Source organism: Panthera onca, chromosome X (assembly GCF_046562875.1).
Source record: "Panthera onca isolate mPanOnc1 chromosome X, mPanOnc1 haplotype 2, whole genome shotgun sequence".
NCBI lineage: Eukaryota > Metazoa > Chordata > Mammalia > Carnivora > Felidae > Panthera > Panthera onca.
In genome coordinates this window covers 58,892,087-58,901,109 of record NC_138357.1, presented here as the reverse complement: position 1 = coordinate 58,901,109, position 9,023 = coordinate 58,892,087, and positions in this window count along the sequence as shown.

Here is a 9,023-nt window from a genome sequence, read left to right as displayed (position 1 = left end):
GATGTCTATTTCCTTCCCAAGACTATGGTAGTTTTTATTTATTATTTCTTTAAATTAATTTCCTGCCCCTTTCTCTCTCTTTCGTCTTTTTCTGGGACCCCTCTAATGCAAATGTTTGTTCACTTGATCTTGTTCAAGAGATCCTTTAACCTATTTTCATTTTTTTTCTCTTTATGCTGTTCAGCTTGGGTGATTTCCATTACCCTGTCTTCTAGATCACTGATATGCTCTTCTGCATCTTCTAGTCTACTCTGTATTCCCTCTAGTGTGTTTTGTATTTCGGTTCTTGTACTCTTCAACTCTCTTTGGTTCTTTATTATATTTCCTGTCTCTTTATTGAAGGTTTCACTGAGTTTTTCCATTCTTCTCTTTAGCCCAGTGAGCATTTTCACAATCGTTTCATTAAATTCTTTTTTTAATGTTTATTTATTTATTTTGAGAGAGAGAGCAGGGAAGGGGCAAAGAGAGAGTGAGAGAATCTCAAGCATACTCTGTGCTGTCAGCAGAGAGCCTGATGTGGGGCTTGATCTCATGAACTGTGAGATCATGACCTGAGCTGAAATCAAGAGTCAGACATTAACCAACCGAGCCACCCTGGCACCCCTCATTACATTAAATTCTTAATCAGGCATATTGCTTATCTCCATTTCATTTAGCTGTTTTCTCAGGTTTAGTCTTGTTATTTCTTTTGAGCGTATCCTTCTGTCTCCCCATCTTGCTTGACTTTCTGTGTTTGTTTCTGTGAATTAGGCAGAACAACTACTTCATACAAACTTGAAGAAAAGGTCTAATGTATGATCATCTATGTAGATTGTGTGTAGTTGATGACTTTTGCTAACTAACTAGAGCTGTGGCTGGTGTGGGCTGGGGTCCTGGGGCTTTCCACACAGTTGGCACACTGCCAGAATAGTTAAGCTGAGGTGGATGCAGACCACTGTGTTCTTGGGGTTCTATGTGTTGAGGGCACCATGGCAGGACAGCTGAAGCTGAAATGGGTGCTAGCTGGGGTTCCCTGGGGCACTCTGCGTGGGGAGTGCCTTGGTGGTACAACTTGAGCCTGAGGTATTATGCTAGCTGGAAGGTCTCTTGAGTTCTCTGTGTTGAGGGTGCCTTAGCAGGATAGCTGAAATTAAACAGGATGCAAACCAGGGAGACCCCGGGCTCTACACACAGAGGGCACCTTGGCAGGATAGCTGAATCTGAAGGTATCCCAGGACTCTCTGCACATATGGTACCCAGAAGAAGTGGCTGCAGGGGAGGCATGGTACAGGCCAGGAGTTCCTATGGTGTTCCATGCAGATGGTACCCTGGCAGACTACTAAAGCTGTAATGGGAGTGGAGCAGGGTGGTCCCTGGTCTCTTCATGCTAAATGTACCCTATCAGGGCAGCTGAAGCTGAACTGGGTGCAAGCTTGTATGTCCCAAGGTGCTCAGTTCAGTGGGTGCTCTGGCTGGGCAACTGAAGCCAAGATTGGTGTGGGAAGGTATGTTCTGGGGTGCTGTACACAGTGGGTGCTCTATTGGGGAAGCTGAAATTGATGCAGCTTTGGGCCAGGGGTTCCCAGAATGCTCCACATAGGGGGCATCCTGGCAAGGAAGCTGGATTTGAAGCAGACATTAACCAAGTTTCCAGAGCACTCTGCACTCAGGTTTCCCTAGAAAGCCATCTGAAGACAAAGTGGTGTAGGCCTGGAGTGTTCCACAGTGCTTTGTGCCTGTGTCACCTTGGCACAAAAGCTGGAGCTGTAGTGAGCACTAATCAGTGGTGTTCTAGTGTGCACCGCCCTGTGGCCACTTTGGTGGGGACAGCTGGGGCTGGTGTGGGCTATGGGCCTGGGGGTCACTGATGTGGCAGGTCAGTTAGGGTGTGCGGACTGTACACTGGTCTGTGCTTTCAAGGTTGGGGGAAGTGCACATCATGTCCATCAGTCCATCCCACCTACAGAGCATTCCAGCTGCTCACCCAGCCATTTGGTGAAGGTCTAATGCTGGCTGTTTTATATGCTAGCTGCTATTTTAAGCTGCAGCTTTTTAAAGAAAAAAAAATGGGGGAAAAAAAGAAAATAGAAAAAAGAATAGAAAAAAATTTAAAAAGAAGAAAACATGCAATTTTGTGTGTGTGTGTGTGTCCTGGAGTGACCAAGGCTGGTGTGGGTTTGCAGACCCAGTGATGGAATCCAGGACCTTGCTCTGGTCTATGCTTTTAAGGTGGTGAGGGAACACAAACCTGCAGCTTTTCAGACCCTATGATGCAGAGAGCATTCCCATGACTCCTCTGCCTTTTGGCAGAATCCCAGTGTTGTTTCTTTTATATGCTAGTTGCTCTTTTAAACCAAGGCTCCTTTTCTATTCTCAGTCCCTCAGTACTATCCTTCCCAATTGTAGTTCACAGAATCTAGGGTGGGGGATTCATTTGTTACCATGTTTCCTTCTCTCTTCCTGTTCTCTTTTGCTGTTCTGTCTTTTGTCATGCAGAAGTTGTTTAGTCTGCCTTCAGGTCTTCAGGAGGAGCTGTTCTATAAATAAGTGTAATTTGGTGTGTTTCATGGAGGAAGTGAGTTCAGGGTCTTCCTATGTCACCATCTTGGACCAGAATTCTCTACCACAGCTTTTTTATCCATTAATCTATCAATGGACACAGGTTGCTTCCTGTGTATGTAATGCTCAGTAAGCAAGAAGGTTCTTATATCTTTTTTAGTGTTTTCATTTTCTTTAGGTAAATACCCAGTAGTGGAATTATTGGATCATGTGATATTTGTATTTTTAATTTTTTGAGGAAACTCCACACTGTTTTCTACAGTGCTGCACCAGTTTGTATTCCCACCACCAGTGCATGAAAGTTTCTTTTTCTCCATATCTTCCTATCATTTGCTATTTTTGTGTTTTTGATTTTAGCCATTCTGACAGGTGTAAGGTGATTGCTCATTGTGGAATTGATTTGCATTTCTCTGATGATTAGTAATGTTGAGCATCTTTTCATGTCTATCCAAGTCCTTTGCCTATTTTTTTATCTATTTCTTTTTATGGTATTGAATTATACAAGTTATTTATATATTTTGGATATTAACCCCTTATTGGATATATCATTTACAGATATCTTCTCCAATTTACTAGGTTGTATTTTTATTTTGTTGATGGTTTCCTTTGCTGTGCAAGTGCTTTGTATTTTGGTGTAGTCCCAATAGTTTATTTTTGCTTTTGTTTCCCTTGCCTCAGGGGAGAAATATCTAGAAAAATGTTGCTAAGGCTCATATCAAAGAGAGTACTGCTTATGTTTTGTATTAGGAATTTTATAACTTTAAGTCTCACATGCATGTCTTTAGTCTATTTTGAGTTTATTTTTGTGTATGATATAAGAAAGTGGTCCAATTTTATTCATTTGCATGTAGCTGTCCAGTTTTCCCAGCACCATTTACTGAAGAAACTGTCTTATCCCCATTGTATAGTCTTGCCTATTTTGTCATGGATTAATTGACCACATAAATCTAGATATGTTTCTGGGTTTTCTATTCTGTTCTATTGATTTATGTGTCTATTTTTGTGCCAGTACCATATTATTTTTATTATTATAGATTTGTAATGAAAACTGAAATTGTAGTACCTCCAGCTTTGTTTTTCTTTCTCAAGATTTCTTTGGCTATTCAGGGACTTTTGTGGCTGCATACAAATTTTAGTATTAATTTTTCTAGTTCTGTGAAAAATGCTGTTGGTATTTTGATAAGGACTGTGTAAAATCTGTAGTTTGGTTTTGACAGTATGGACATTTTAACAATATTAATTTTTCCAATCAATGAGCATGGAATATCTTTCAATTTGTTTCTTTTGTCTTCAATTTTTTCATCAATGTTTTATAGTTTTCAGAGTACATGTTTTTCACCTCCTTGGTTAAGTTGATTCTTAGATATTTATTATTTTTGGTGCAATTGGTTTCTTAATTTCTCTTCCTGCCACCTCATTATTAAACAACTCTGTGGAAACATATGGTGAAAAACTGTGGTTTCCTACTAACAACTATGAAAGTGAGTGAGCCATCTTGGAAGTGGATCCTCTGACCTCAAACCTTCTGATAACTGCAGTTCCAACCGACATCTTGAGAAGAAACTCATGAGAGACCTGGAGGCAGAATAACATAGATAAGCCATTTTTGAATTCCTGAGCCACAGAAACTGTGAACTAGTGTTTGTTTTTTGTACTCCTAAATTTGGTGTAAATTGTTATGTAGCCATACACAGCTAATATAGACACCAAGGCATAGAGATATTGACAAAACCAAAGAAAAGGTGTGGTTCCAAGAGCTTAAAGGATACTAGTTGTTTCAATTTAAAATTTCAGAGGTAAAGTGGTTCTCCTAGTGATAACAAATTCAAGAAATGAATAGGCTTAAGTGAAATAAGATTAAAAGCCATTGGAGATGAGGACCTCATGTGTCCAAAAGAATATCGAAGTTACCTGGGATGATCAAATAGCATTAGATAAAAGCCTGTATAGAATCTTAACATGTTGGTGCTGGAAGTGACATAGCATTTAAGACTTTTTTTTTAAAAGACCAATATCTTATTTTCCTTCAAGCTGCTTTTCATTACACAGAGCAGCTTTTTGTGCCAAAGCAATCAGTAACAATTGGAAAATCTACAATAATAAATAAAAAAAAAATAAACAGTATTTAAATTATTTCTCATAAAAAAGAAAATTGAAGCTTTTTACATATGATCTGGCTCCTGCCTGACTTCTACTTTCTGCCTCACTCATGACCCTCTAGTAAATTTGTTCCCACCTCATTATTTTCGCATTTATTGTTCCTTTCACCTGAATACTCACATATTCACATAAGTGAACCCTCTTGTTACTCAAGTCTCAGCTTAAGGGTCTGCTCCTTGAAGAAGTATTCTTTTCCTCCCAACATAGAGTAACTACCACCCCAACCCTTTCATCCTCTATGATATTTATCACTACTTGAAATGATCTTGTTTCTTTTTTTGTTTTCTTGGTAAAAATTTACACTTAAGCTCCAACAGACCAAGGGTTGTGTCCTCATGTCTGTTTTGTTCATTGTTTCCTATCCAGCAAATAGAACAAAACAGGCTATGGAGCCCCATGGGCAGGAATGGGAGTAGTCAGACCTGACTGCAGGCAATAAGGAAATAGATTATCTGTAGAGACTTTAAAGCCAGTAGTAATACAAAGCAAAATCATTCTTCTTTTCATTATTACCATGTTCTAGAATTTCTAAGCAATGTCACTAATAAAATACTCCTGCCTTAGAAAATCTTTTTTTTTTTTTTTTTTTTTTTTTTTTTTTTTTTTTTTGGTCTAAGTTCTAAACAAATCTCTTGGTCACTGTTAAGTTTTAATAACATATATGTAAACTTCAAATTAGCAAATTTTGACAATTTATCCTTTAACCAACATTGTATTCTCCATGAAAGTTAATTTGGAGAATTCCCAGTTATACAGTGTCCAAAAACATGCTGACTGAGCTACACAAATTCTTTTAGAGAACAGATTCACAAAGTTTCCAAACTGTTGGATCTCACTGTGCGTGTTGTATCTCTATCCCCTGTGGTACTATATATCCCTGCATTTTAATAGATTAGAAAGGAACAATGATAGCACAGAGATTGAAAAAACAGAAACAGAACCTGGATTTCTTCAATTCTGCCATTTTAGGTGACCACCTGGTGTTTGTATTTGTGTTTAAAATTTAAAACAAGAAACAGAGTGCAAACTTTGTAATATTTGTTTGGAAAAGTGTAACTTTTAATTTATCATGAACTATTTTACTGAATTTGAATTTTTCTGATGTGAAACTTTAGATGAGGTTATTAATCAGACAGAAAAAATATGTACAAAGAGACAGAATTAGCCTTGAGCACTAAAAAACACCAAGTCTTAAACTGTTCTTTGAAAATTGGGTCACAGAAATTGAGAAGAAAGTAATTTTCTATGCAACAATAGAATGTAAGGAAATGGACATTACATAGAAAATGATAGGAGAAATGACAGAAGATGCTTATCTGACATTACCAGAAGAAACCAGAGTGCAGTATCTGAATGCCTTGATAGTTTGCAGAAAGCACTGGATACTTGTTCTAAAGCAGTGGGGATCCAATGATGTCAAAGTTCCTTCTCATTAGTACATTTTTCACTGATTTCTACAGAAGAAGAACTTCTGAAGTTTTTACCTACTAGTTAGAAATGTATAATTAATTTCCTGATGAAGATAATTTAGTTGAAACTTTCAACTGTAGAAAATTTGTATGCCTCTGGATTTGATCCTTAAGAAACAAAGACATGGGTGGCATTGTAATTCATGGAACTTTGTGAAATAGGATTATTATAATTCTCTTTCAAACTTAAAATGTTAAGACTTTTCTTTTTTTAACGTTTATTTATTTTTGAGAGAGAGAGAGCGAGAAAGCGAGAGAGCGAGCTAGTATGCATGAGCACGCCAGCTGGGGAGCATGCAAGTGGGGGAGGACGCAAGGGGGGGGGCACGCAAACGGAGGAGGGGCAGAGAGGGAGGGGCAGAGAGGGAGGGGGACACAGAATCCAAATCAGGCTCCAGGCTCTGAGCTGTCAGCACAAAGCCCACACAGGGCTCAGGGCTGGAACTCACAAACTGTGAGATCATGACTTGAGCTGAAGTCGGAGGCTTAACTGACTGAGCCACCCAGACACCCCAAATTTAAGACTTTTCTTATTTGTGTATATGTTGCTTAATATTAAATAAAACTTACTAATAAAAATTAGTAGAAAAGTGTTCATCTTTCAACTATTAACAAAAATAGATCAAAAGTCTACTTATACCATCTACTGAATATTTAAATTTTTTCAATGTTTATTTATTTTTGAGAGAGAGAGACGGAGTGTGAGTGGGGGAGGAGCAGAGAGAGAGGGAGACACAGAATCCCAAGCAGACTCCAGGCTCTGAGCTATCAGCACAGAGCCTGAAGCAGGGCTCGAACTCAGGGACTGCAAGATTATGACATGAGCTGAAGTCAGGAGCTTACCGACTGAGACACCCAGGCGCCCCAAGAATATTTAGAAATATTAGATTTTGATGAAGTTATTGACAAATAGGCAGATGTTAAAGCTCAAAAGTAAAAGTTGTAATATTTTTTTATTTATTATGCAGCAGACCAATATCTAGGTTTAAGTTCTTTCTCCTTTAAAAAACACATTAAAAAATTAAAAAAAATACATTAATGCAATTAGAAAACATTGATCCATTACTTTTTTCAGTGTCTTTTCTGGCCTTTATTACAAGTTTCATTTCATCATCATTTCTTTTTTTAATATTTATTTATTATTGAGTACAGTTGTACACCTTTAGGTGTACATTGTTATGTACACCTAACATTGTTAGGTTATATACATTGTTACACTCACCACAAGTATAGTACCATCTGTCACCATAAATGGTGACTATTAAATGGCTATTACAATACAATGACTATATTCCCTATGCTGTACCTTTTATTATCCTTATTTATTCTATAACTGGAAGTCTGTATCTTTCACTCCCCTTCACTCATTTTGCCCATCCTCTACTCCCTCCCTTCTGGCAACCATCAATTTGTTCTCTGTATTAATAGGTCTGGTTCTGCTTTTGTTTATTTGTTTCTTTTGTTATTTAAATTCCACATATAAGTGAAATAATATGGTATTTGTCTTTCTGTATCTGACTTATTTTAGTTAGCATAATACCCTCTAAATCCATTCATGTTGTTGCAAATGGCAATATCTCATCCTTTTTTGTGGCTGAATAGCCAAGATATGAAAGGAACTTAAGTGTCCATTGATAGATGATAAAGAAGATGTGGTATATATTATACAATAAAATATTATTCGGTCATCACTTTTTCTTAAAATAATTTTTTTATGTAGAAGAGGAAGCCATTAAAAAATGATCTGCTTAAGGTATCAGGGTGCCTGGGTGGCTAAGTTGGTTGAGCGTCCAATTTTGGCTCAGGTCATGATCTCACGGTTCAGTTCATGGGTTCAGGCCCTGTGGCATGCTGTGTGCTGATGGCTGAGAGCCTGGAGCCTGCTTTTAATTCTGTGTCTCTCTCTGTCCCTCCCCCACTTGTGCTCTGTCTCTGTCAAAAATAAATAAACGTTAAAAAAATTTTAAAACTATGATCTGCTTACAGTGTCAAATATGTTAGGTATGTTACTGATGCCAGGCATATAGTTTGCACTTAAATATTTGTTGAATGAATAAATGAATTAATATTAGGTATGTTGATGGTCAGATTATGAGCATCTTCTTTCCTTAGAATCACTCACTGGAGGCCTAGGGAAGATCTTGCTCCTGTTGAATATGTTGCACCTATCCACAGCATATTCTCCTTATAGCACCAAAATGATCCTTTCAAAATCTAACTTAGATCATGGCACATCTTTGCTCAAAACCCTCCATTGACTTCCCCTCCCAATCAGAATCAAATCCAAAGTCTGTGTGGTGGCACAAAAAGCCCCTACTTAGTGTGTTATTTCACTCCTTTTCAACTTATCACACCAGCCACACTGGCCTTTCTTCATTGTTGTTCTTTCTACATGAAACGCTCTTCCCTAAATTCCTTCAGGACTTTTCTCAAATGTCACCTTGTCGGAAAGCCTTTCCCTCACCTATTTAAACAAGTGAATTCTCTCCTTATCCCCATATTATTTTATTTTCCTTCATAGCAGTTGGCACTTTGTAACATTTATTTGTCTTTTCCTCTTGGAAACATAAGCTGTTTTGTTCTGTATTTTGAACAAGTGCCTGGCATATAGTAGGCTCATAGTGACATAGTCTTAGAATGAAGTAACTTGATCATGTATTGCAGAGGTAGCATGTTCTTTTTGTGACTGATAAAGGAAATTTTCAACTTTTCATGTGTTTGTGGGTCCTGCTGCTGGGCTCCCAGGAAAGTATTCTGTAACGTTTACGAAGGTCAAAATGACTCTGCAAACTTCAAAGCATGGACTCTATTTCTGCCCCAAGCACATATTGTACATATGCTTCGCTAAAAAAAAAA